Consider the following 9,589-nt stretch of genomic DNA (forward strand, 5'->3'; position numbering starts at 1 on the left):
AGTCAATCAGTTGAGTGTGTTCCCTCGTGATCATTTACGAGGAATTTAGGTCTTAACAACTTTCTGAGAGTCTGATCATGTATTAAACAGGAACCGTATGTGTACGTTAGGCATTTGACCTCCAGAGCTGCCATTAGACTTCCAGGACTGATATTTGACCTCCAGGGCTGGCAGTTAACCTTTAGGGTTGACATTTGACCTCCAGGAATGACCTTTTAGCCTCCTGGGAGGAGACTAACTTCCCCAATCAAATAACATGTACTGTACCTGTCTCCCTTAGCGCTCTCTCTCTCTCTCTCTCTCTCTCTCTCTCTCTTACCAGCCCCCTCTCTCTCTCTCTCACTCTTACCAACCCCCTCTCTCTCCTCTCTCTCTCTCTCTCTCTCTCTCTCTCTCTCTTTCTCTCTTCTCTCTCTCTCTCTCTCTCTCTCTCTCTCTCTCTCTCTCTCTCTCTCTCTCTCTCCTCTCTCTCTCTCTCACCTCTCTCTCCTCTCTCCTCACCCCTCTCCTCTCCACCACTCTCTCTCTCTCTCTCTCTCTCTCTCTCTCTCTCTCTCTCTCTCTCTCTCTCTCTCTCTCTCTCTCTCTCTCTCTCTCTCTCTCTCACCACTCCCTCTCTCTGTACTCCCACAGGATTGAGAGTGACGAAGGTGGAGGTGCCTAGGGTGGTGGTGGTAGGAGACAGTGCCACATTAAGGTGCCACTTCGCTCTACACGGTGAGGTCCTCTACTCCCTCAAGTGGTGGAAAGACGGTCGACAGTTTTATCAATTCATTCCCAGAAATAAACCCAAGATGGCTGTGTTTACTACCCCAGGCCTCAGTGTTAATGTTGAGTATGGGCGTCAATTATTATTATTGTTTTGTATGGGGGTGGGGAGGAGGGGAGGGGTGGGGAGGAGGGGTGGTAGTGGGGGGGAGGTTGTTAGTTGTAGTGGTTAGGGGTGGTGGTAGATTGTGGTTATTAGTAGGGGTGTGGTGGATAGTGGAAAGATGCAAGTAGATAGATCCCTCCCCCCACCACCCCCCACCACCACCCCCCCACCCCCCACACACACACACAGTTGGTGTGTATTAATGAAGAAACAAAATTGAAAGAGGATGAAAAATAAATAAAAATTAAGATAGAGTAAAGAAAAAGAGTCATAGAAAAATATAAAGACAGGCAAAGAGAAAGATAGAGAGAGATAAAGAATAAATGAGAGAGAGAGAGAAAGACCGATGGTGATGTGTGTGTGTGTGTGTGTGTGTGCGTGTGTGTGTGCGTGTGTGTGTGTGCGTGTGCGTGTGCATGTGTGTGTGTGTGTCCTAACATTATATAAACAGTCTCGTTTTACACCATTCATAAAATTAATAATATTTCCCGTGACAAACATTCCCAAATATACAAATTATAACTAATGTATATATATATATACCCTGTGCCGAGGTTAATTGTATCATTAACCTTAATATGTATATATGATTATTCAGTATGTAAATAAAATCACATATTATAATCAAAATAACTCAGCGTTCTCAGACGTTACTTAAAACAGGTTAGATTAGGTTAGGTTTTGAGTCTTGGGGAGAAATTTATATATTAAATTTATGGCCATGGTGCAATTTATTCCCTAAACACCTGTCAACACCTGGGGGTACACACACAAGTCATAGTTCTGTTTACATTTAACTGTGTTGACTTGAGAGGAAGAGATTTATTATATTTAACTATACAATAAATCACGTCTCTATTTGATCACTAATTAGATAGTTACGATCAGGAATTATTTATATTATATGTTTGGCGAGGGTGGAGGGTGAGGAATGAGAGAGAGAGAGAGGGAGAGAGAGAGAGAGAGAGAGAGAGAGAGAGAGAGAGAGAGAGAGAATAAAATAAAAATAAACAATAATTGGCATCTCATAAGAAACACTGTTGCCATATTTCATTTTATTTTTTTATTTTTGGGGAGAAAAAAGTGTTGCCATATTACATTTTTGAATCGTTTTTAAAAATACTATCAAAACTACACAGAACCAAACAGAAATAGAGAGAGAAATAGACAGATAAACAAATAAATAGATAAAAACAAGCAGAAATAACTAAGAAAAAGAAACAGACAGACAAAGGCATCCATCAACCAAGAAATAGTGTTGCCATATATCACTTTCATGGGAGGTTTTTCGACTGTATTTACATAATGTAGTTTTAACACGAGAGACGAGCACTGATCTGAGAGGGGGACTATTGAGACGGCTCCCTGCTGGTGTGATGCTGATGGAGGGATGGATGGATGGATGGATAGATGGATAGATGGATGGATAGATGGATGGATGGATGGATAGATGGATAGGTAAGGGGATAGGGTCATAGATGGATAGGTAAGGGGAATAGGGTCATAGATGGATAGGTAAGGGGAATAGGGTCATAGATGGATAGGTAAGGGGATAGGGTCATTGATGGATAGGTAAGGGGAATAGGGTCATAGATGGATAGGTAAGCGAATAGGGTCATAGATGGATAGGTAAGGGGAATAGGGTCATCGATGGATAGGTAAGGAATAGGTCATAGATGGATAGGTGTTTAAATAGGGCTGCAGATGGATAGGTGTTTATCAGGTCATAGATGGGATAGGTAAGGGGAATAGGGTCATTGATGGATAGGTAAGGAATAGGGTCATAGATGATAGGTAAGAATAGGGGTCATAGATGGATAGGTGTTTAATAGGGTCATTGATGGATAGGTAAGCGAATAGGGTCATAGATGGATAGGTAAGGGGAATAGGGTCATAGATGGATAGGTAAGGGGAATAGGGTCATAGATGGATAGGTAAGGGGTATAGGGTCATAGATGGATAGGTAAGCGAATAGGGTCATAGATGGATAGACAAAGAAAAATAAATTAAAGAAAAATAGGTGAAAGTGAAAAAGAAAGAAAATATAGAGAGAGTGAGAAGAAAGCCAACTCTCTCCAACACTCCTTCCTTCCTCTTAACTACGACGAAAACTTTGCATTTTAAATTGGGTAAACACAACACCTTGACCACTTTCCTCTTATACCTTAATATACTGTCCTGGCGTGGGGCCTGGGTGGTGTTGTGGTGTAGTGGTGTTGTGGTATAGTAGTGGTGTTGTGTTGTAGAGTGTCTGTAAGTGTTGTGGTGTTGTGTTGTCCCTATAGTGTTGAAGCAGTGTTATCAAGGCCGTCATCACTTTACTTCCCAGATCCACCCACACACATATATCTGTACTTCCCTGTAAAGTTTGAAAGAGACACGCCCACCACGCCTCTGATCGTATGTGTGTGTTGTGTGTACAGGTAGCGAGGTCCGGCCTACACCAGGTGGAGTTGGTCGACCTATACACCAGCTCCAGCGGCCTGTACAGGTGTGAGGTGGTGGGAGAGGCGCCTACTTTCACCACACACGTCAGGGCTGCTAACATGACCGTTGTAGGTGAGTCAGGGCTGCCAACATGACTATAGAAGGTGAGTCAGTTCTGCCAACATGACTATAGGAGGTGAGTCAGTTCTGCCAACATGACCATAGGAGGTGAGTCAGTGCTGCCAACATGACTGTAGTATATGAGTTAATGCTGCCAACATGACCATAGGAGGTGAGTCAGTGCTGCCAACATGACCATAGGAGGTGAGTCAGTGCTGCCAACATGACCGTCGTAGCTGAGTCAGTGCTGCCATCATGACCATAGGAGGTGAGTCAGTGCTGCCAACATGAACAGTGATATGCAAAAGACAGAGATAAAGGCAATAAATAAATTAACTCATCACCTATAATCATGTCTCCTTCAGTAATTATATCGTTGATGACTTGTATAATTAAAACAATAATTAAGGTTCACGGTCTGATGTTTAATGTATGATTTTGTGGTTTATTTTGATTTAGATTATAATTAAAGCGAGAGAGAGAGAGGTAGAGAAATAGTGATAGAGTGAGAAAGAGAGAGAATGGTAGTTAAAGAGACATACAGGAAGATAGTGAGAAAAAGTGAGGAAATAGTGAAATAATGTCCCATGAATTTATAATTATGTAAGGGATCTCTCTCTCTCTCTCTCTCTCTCTCTCTCTCTCTCTCTCTCTCTCTCTCAGACACGCCCGATGGTCCACCAGTGGTTCGTGGGTTGGACAGCTCTGGGTATAGTGACGGAGACAACATATCCCTCAACTGTACCTCTTATCGTTCCTGGCCACCCCCCACACTCTCATGGGTTCTCGTCACCCCACGCCGCCCACACCACCCACCACGCCCACACCACCAACACCACCACGTTCATCATCCCAACGACGTTCATCATTCCAGCGACGTTCATCATTCCAGCGTCGCCCATTATTCCAGCGACGCCCATCATTCCAGCAGCGCCGCCCATTATTCCAGCGACGCCGCCCATTATTCCAGCAGCGCCGCCCATTATTCCAGCAGCTCCGCCCATCATTCCAGCGACGCCGCCCATCATTCCAGCGACGCCCATCATACTTCCGCGGTAAGTAAGTGGATGATGGGTGAGGGGACGAGTTGGATGAGGTAATGGTTTATTATTTGGAATGACTTGAGGTGAAGGATGAGTGTATTGTGTTAAGTTGGTGAATATTAGAGTTAACGGAAATAAACTTGTAATCTCTCTCTCTCTCTCTCTCTCTCTCTCTCTCTCTCTCTCTCTCACTCTCACACACACAGGTGGACGAGGCGCAGGTCATCAGGTATCCACTAACCACCAACTGGCCGAGTGGTCAACAAGACGCCACCTCGGTCGACTTGCCTACCTACTCGGCCACCCTCGGCTTGGTCTTGCCCGCACGCCGTGACCTGGCCCCCCACGGCTCCTTCAAGCTCAGGTCAGCACAGGTCACAATCACACCAGGTCAGCTAAAGGTCACGTTATATACAGGTCTTCAAGCTCAGGTCTGCACAGATCACAGTCACACCAGGTCAGCTAAAGGTCACGTTATACACAGGTCTTCAAGCTCAGGTCACGTTATATACAGGTCAGGTCACTTTGAGGTGTATGTGTGTGTGTGTGTGTGTGTGTGTGTGTGTGTGTGTTTTGCACCTAAAGATTTACATAACCAGAATCAACAACTATTTAATGTCATAATTGATTAAGTTAATTATAATATAGAATTGAATTAAACACTTAGTGGTAATTGAATGCTAATTACCTTACCTGAGCTCTTATGATGTAAACAGGCTGTGTTGTTTACAAATTGGCTGTTGTGTATTGTAAATAGGGATTATTATCGTGTTTACTAAGCCACTAACCACGCCACTAACCACACCACTAACCACACCACAAACCACACCACTAACCACACCACAAACCACACCACTAACCACACCACAAACCACACCACTAACCACGCCACTAACCATAACACTAACCACACCACAAACCACACCACAAACCACACCACTAACACGCCACTAACCACACCACCAACCACACACCACAAACCACGCCACTAACCACACCACAAACCACACCACAAACCACACCACTAACCACACCACTAACCCCCCCCCTCCAGATGTCGTGTGATGGTTGAGGAGTTGGAGTGGGTGACGGAGGTACAGGTGGGGGTAGAGAGGCCCTTACTAGGTGAACCCCACCACCTACCCGCCCTCCTCAACACAGCCGTGGCCCCCACTTCAGGTACGTGGACACCTGTTACCAGAGCAGGTGTGTGGGTAGTGCAGGTGTGGGTAGGGTAGGTGAGGGTAGGGTAGGTGAGGGTAGGGTAGGTGTGGGTAGTGCAGGTGTGGGTAAATGAGAGAACTGTTATATGTTAGTTATTTCACACACATACACACACGCACACACACACACACGCACACACACACACACACACACACACACAAATACACCTTACCTAACAACAATAACAACAAAAACAGGATATGTCTTTATAGTTCACACAGAATAAATCACATATTTACAAATGTTTTCCTTTTTTATTTTAGTTTTATACAACAAGAATATCTTCGCTCGATGATACAAGTCTCGTTTAGAAATTGATATTGGAACCATAACAGACGCAGACAGGCGCGACGGGTAATAGGTTTCCGATGGTGAGATGGAGGACACTATACCACCTAACATAGATTCAGAACCTGTTGTTAGTCTGCTGGTTGTCCGTGTTTGATGATTTTTTTTTTGGTGGGTGTGTGGGTGTGTTGTTGTTATTATTCTTATTATTATTATTATTATTAATAGTAGTAGTAGTAGAAGTAGTAATTGTAACATTAGTAGTAAAGTAGTAGTAGTAGTATTTACACTGATAGAGACAGACACAGACTGACAGGTAGACAGAAACTCAGATAAAAAAAAAAATATATATATATATATGTAGCCTATATATATATATATATGCAGACAAAACTCAAGGTATTATGGAATTCACTCACCCACTCAACTCAAGTCATCCCCAGTGGGAGTCGAACCCACGACCTCTGGATTAGAAGTCCAGCGCGCTTTCCACTGCGCCATAGGGACAAGTATGTGGGATTGTGTTTGTGTATATGTGGCTGTGTGTGTGTGTGTATGTGTCTGTGTTTGTATATTTATGTGTGTGTGTGCATGTGTCTCTGTGTATGTGTCGTCTGGCTGTGTATGCATGTGTCTGTATCTCGGTGTATGTGTGTTTGTGTGTGTCTCTGTGAGTTCGGTACATACATACATACATATATATAAAACAACAATAACTTTATATAAACACAGACAGACAAACAGACTGATAGCTACAATGTCACACTGTAGCGGGAAGGAGCCTCTACTGAACGCTACATAATAAGGTTTAGTAGTGATCACTCGTGTAGGTAATGGTTGAGGGCGACTTACCATACTTGTATACAGTAATTGAGTGACATACTTTGTTGAGGTTAAGTTTGGTTAGTTTGGGTTGAGTTAGTTTAGTTTGGGTTGGGTTAGTTTGGGTTGGGTTAGTTTGGGTTGGGTTAGTTTGGGTTGGGTTAAATTACGGGGGGGAGGTTGGGTTTGGTTAGGTTAGGTTAGCGTAAGGGTGTTTAATTTTAAGGTGGAATAAAATAGAGAATGGATCTTCACACACACACACACACACACACACACACACACACACACACACAATTAACTTCTGTACACACATGGGGGCGGTGTCACTTAAGAACCATTAATAATTATGACATCTTGATTGTGGGAGAACTGATGACACGTTTTTGTCTGCGTCAGGTTGTGTTGTATCACCCAGGATGTCTATCTTCCTGCTGGGGTTGATGGTCCTCACCACCCTGTGTCTCACCCCTTGACACTCCAGCCATGTGACACCCCAGTGACCCCAGCTATGTGACACCCCAGCTATGTTATCCACCAGCCATCGGACTCCACAACCAAGTGAATTCAACCTAGTGACACCCCAGCCAAGTGACACCCAACCAATTGACACCCCAGCCAAGTGACACCCAACCAATTGACACCCCAGCCAAGTGACACCCAGCCATGTGACACCCAACCATTGACACCCCAGCCAAGTGACACCCCAGCCAAGTGACACCCAACCAATTGACACCTCAGCCAAGTGACACCCAACCAATTGACACCCCAGCCAAGTGACACCACAGCCATGTGACACCCAACCAATTGACACCCCAGCCAAGTGACACCCAATCCAAGTGACACCCCAGCTAATTGACACCCCGGCCATGTGACCACAACCAAGTGACACCCTAGCTAAGTGAAACAGCAGGCAAGTGACACCCCAGTCATCGGACTCCACAGCCAAGTGACCCACCAGGGTGATACTTTTTAAAGGAGTTGACCCGAGAAAGCGTTCAAACTGTTTGCATTTTCTATGAGATCGTTAGTAGAAGAAAATGTGATACGTGGAAGGTAAACTAAACTATCAAAGGGGTAATAAACTTGTGGCATTAATACTGACGTTCATCCTTGATCTATGTAATCCGTTTAATCTTTGGTGGGTCAAGATTATTTATTTGTGAACTTCCTGGTCCCTTCTGCTCGGCTTGTGGTGGGGTGATATAGGCGTGGCTGGCTATGGGATGTACACAGCATATTGCCTTTTCTTAGGCTATCCTGGGTCGAATCCTGTTTACCATTGTTTGAATACTTGAACTGTCTCTGTGTAGGCCTACATTGTACACCTGCTCTATGTACTGTACATAATTGTATACCAGCACTGTCTATATACATTGTGTATCTTCACTGTTTATGTACATTATTTGTATACCTGCAAAATGTACATTGTATACCTGCACTCTATGTATTCGCTGAATCAATGTGACCTTGTATAAAAAGTTTACTGAATAAATGTCTATCTCTCGAAGCCTTCCAAACTATGCATGACTAAGTAATACAAAGGTACACGGAAGATACGTGTACAAAGTGACAAGCAAAATGTCTATCTTTTACTTACTGGTTTTACTTTTATCCTCTTCGCCACTGATCGGCTCGTTAGCCGCCCGGGTGATCGGTCACGTCTCTGTCACACACTGTTGGCAAATACTGGGCATGCACCGGCTCCTGAATGTACCTGAACCGGCTCCAGTGTTGGTCAAGTCTTGTCTTGAAAGAGCTCACACTCGGTGCCGTCACAACACTCTCTGGTAGATTGTTCCAAGAGTTTACAACTCTCACTCCGAAAAAGTTTGCCCTCACAGTTTTCTGGACTTGCGGCTTCATCAATCTTAAGCTGTGACCCCTTGTGGGGCGAGCGTCCGCCAGCTCCAAGTAAGGACACTTTACTGAGTAGTGCCCCCTGAGATGCTTATACACCTCAACTAGGTCACCCCTTGCCCGTCTGTAATATAAGCTAGGCAAGTTCAGGCGCTCCAATCTCTCAGGGTAGCTGAGGTGCAGAAGTGCAGGCACCAGTCTGGTGGCCCTCTTTTGAACATTTTCAACCAACTGACAGTCCCTAGTATATCTCGGGGACCAGACGGGGTGACAGTACTCCAGATGGGGAAGCACTTCACTCTTGAAGATCGTTACGAGGGACGGACCGCCTAGATATCTGAACGACCTTCTTATAAGACCCAATAATTTATTTGCCTGGGTTACCTTCTTCTCGCAATGGCCCGAGAACTTCAGCTCATTGTCAACATACACACCTAGGTCCTTCTCACATTCAGTCTCAACTAGTGCAGTTTCTTCATCAAGTTGGGACATATGATACGCCTCCTTACCGTTGGTACGCCCCAGGTGCATCCTCTTACACTTCGTGACATTGAATCTCAGCAGCCATTTCTTCGACCATTCCTGGAGCCCACAGAGGTCCTTCTGCAGCTCTTCACAGTCCGCTTGGTTCTTAATTTCCCGAAATAACTTAGCGTCATCGGCAAACATTTGTATGGAGGAGTGTACAACGTCATGCATGTCATTTATGAAACAAACAAACAACAGCGGGCCCAATACACTGCCCTGTGGTACCCCACTTGTGACAGGTACGGATGACGATTTCGTGCTATTAATCACCACACACTGCTTGCGGTCATGTAGAAAGCCTTCTATCCACGCTAGGACATTTCCCCGAATTCCGTACCCTTCCAGTTTGATTTTCAGCCTTTCATGGGGTACACTGTTGAAAGCTTTGGCAAAATCTAGGTAA

The 9,589-nt window shown here is 44.6% G+C and overlaps 1 long non-coding RNA gene and 1 other non-coding gene across 2 annotated transcripts; one reads left to right on the forward strand and one right to left on the reverse strand.

The window, feature by feature from the left end:
* The first annotated feature begins 4,680 nt into the window (after positions 1-4,680).
* On the forward strand, positions 4,681-8,456 carry LOC121865709. The gene is made up of 3 exons (XR_006088797.1): positions 4,681-4,828; positions 5,519-5,643; positions 7,198-8,456. It is a non-coding gene; the product is annotated as an uncharacterized LOC121865709 (long non-coding RNA).
* Positions 6,411-6,483, reverse strand: Trnar-ucu. The gene has a single exon. It is a non-coding gene; the product is annotated as a tRNA-Arg (tRNA).
* Positions 8,457-9,589: the final 1,133 nt, after the last annotated feature.

This window comes from Homarus americanus, unplaced genomic scaffold (genome assembly GCF_018991925.1).
Source record: "Homarus americanus isolate GMGI-L3 unplaced genomic scaffold, GMGI_Hamer_2.0 scaffold34701, whole genome shotgun sequence".
Taxonomy (NCBI): domain Eukaryota; kingdom Metazoa; phylum Arthropoda; class Malacostraca; order Decapoda; family Nephropidae; genus Homarus; species Homarus americanus.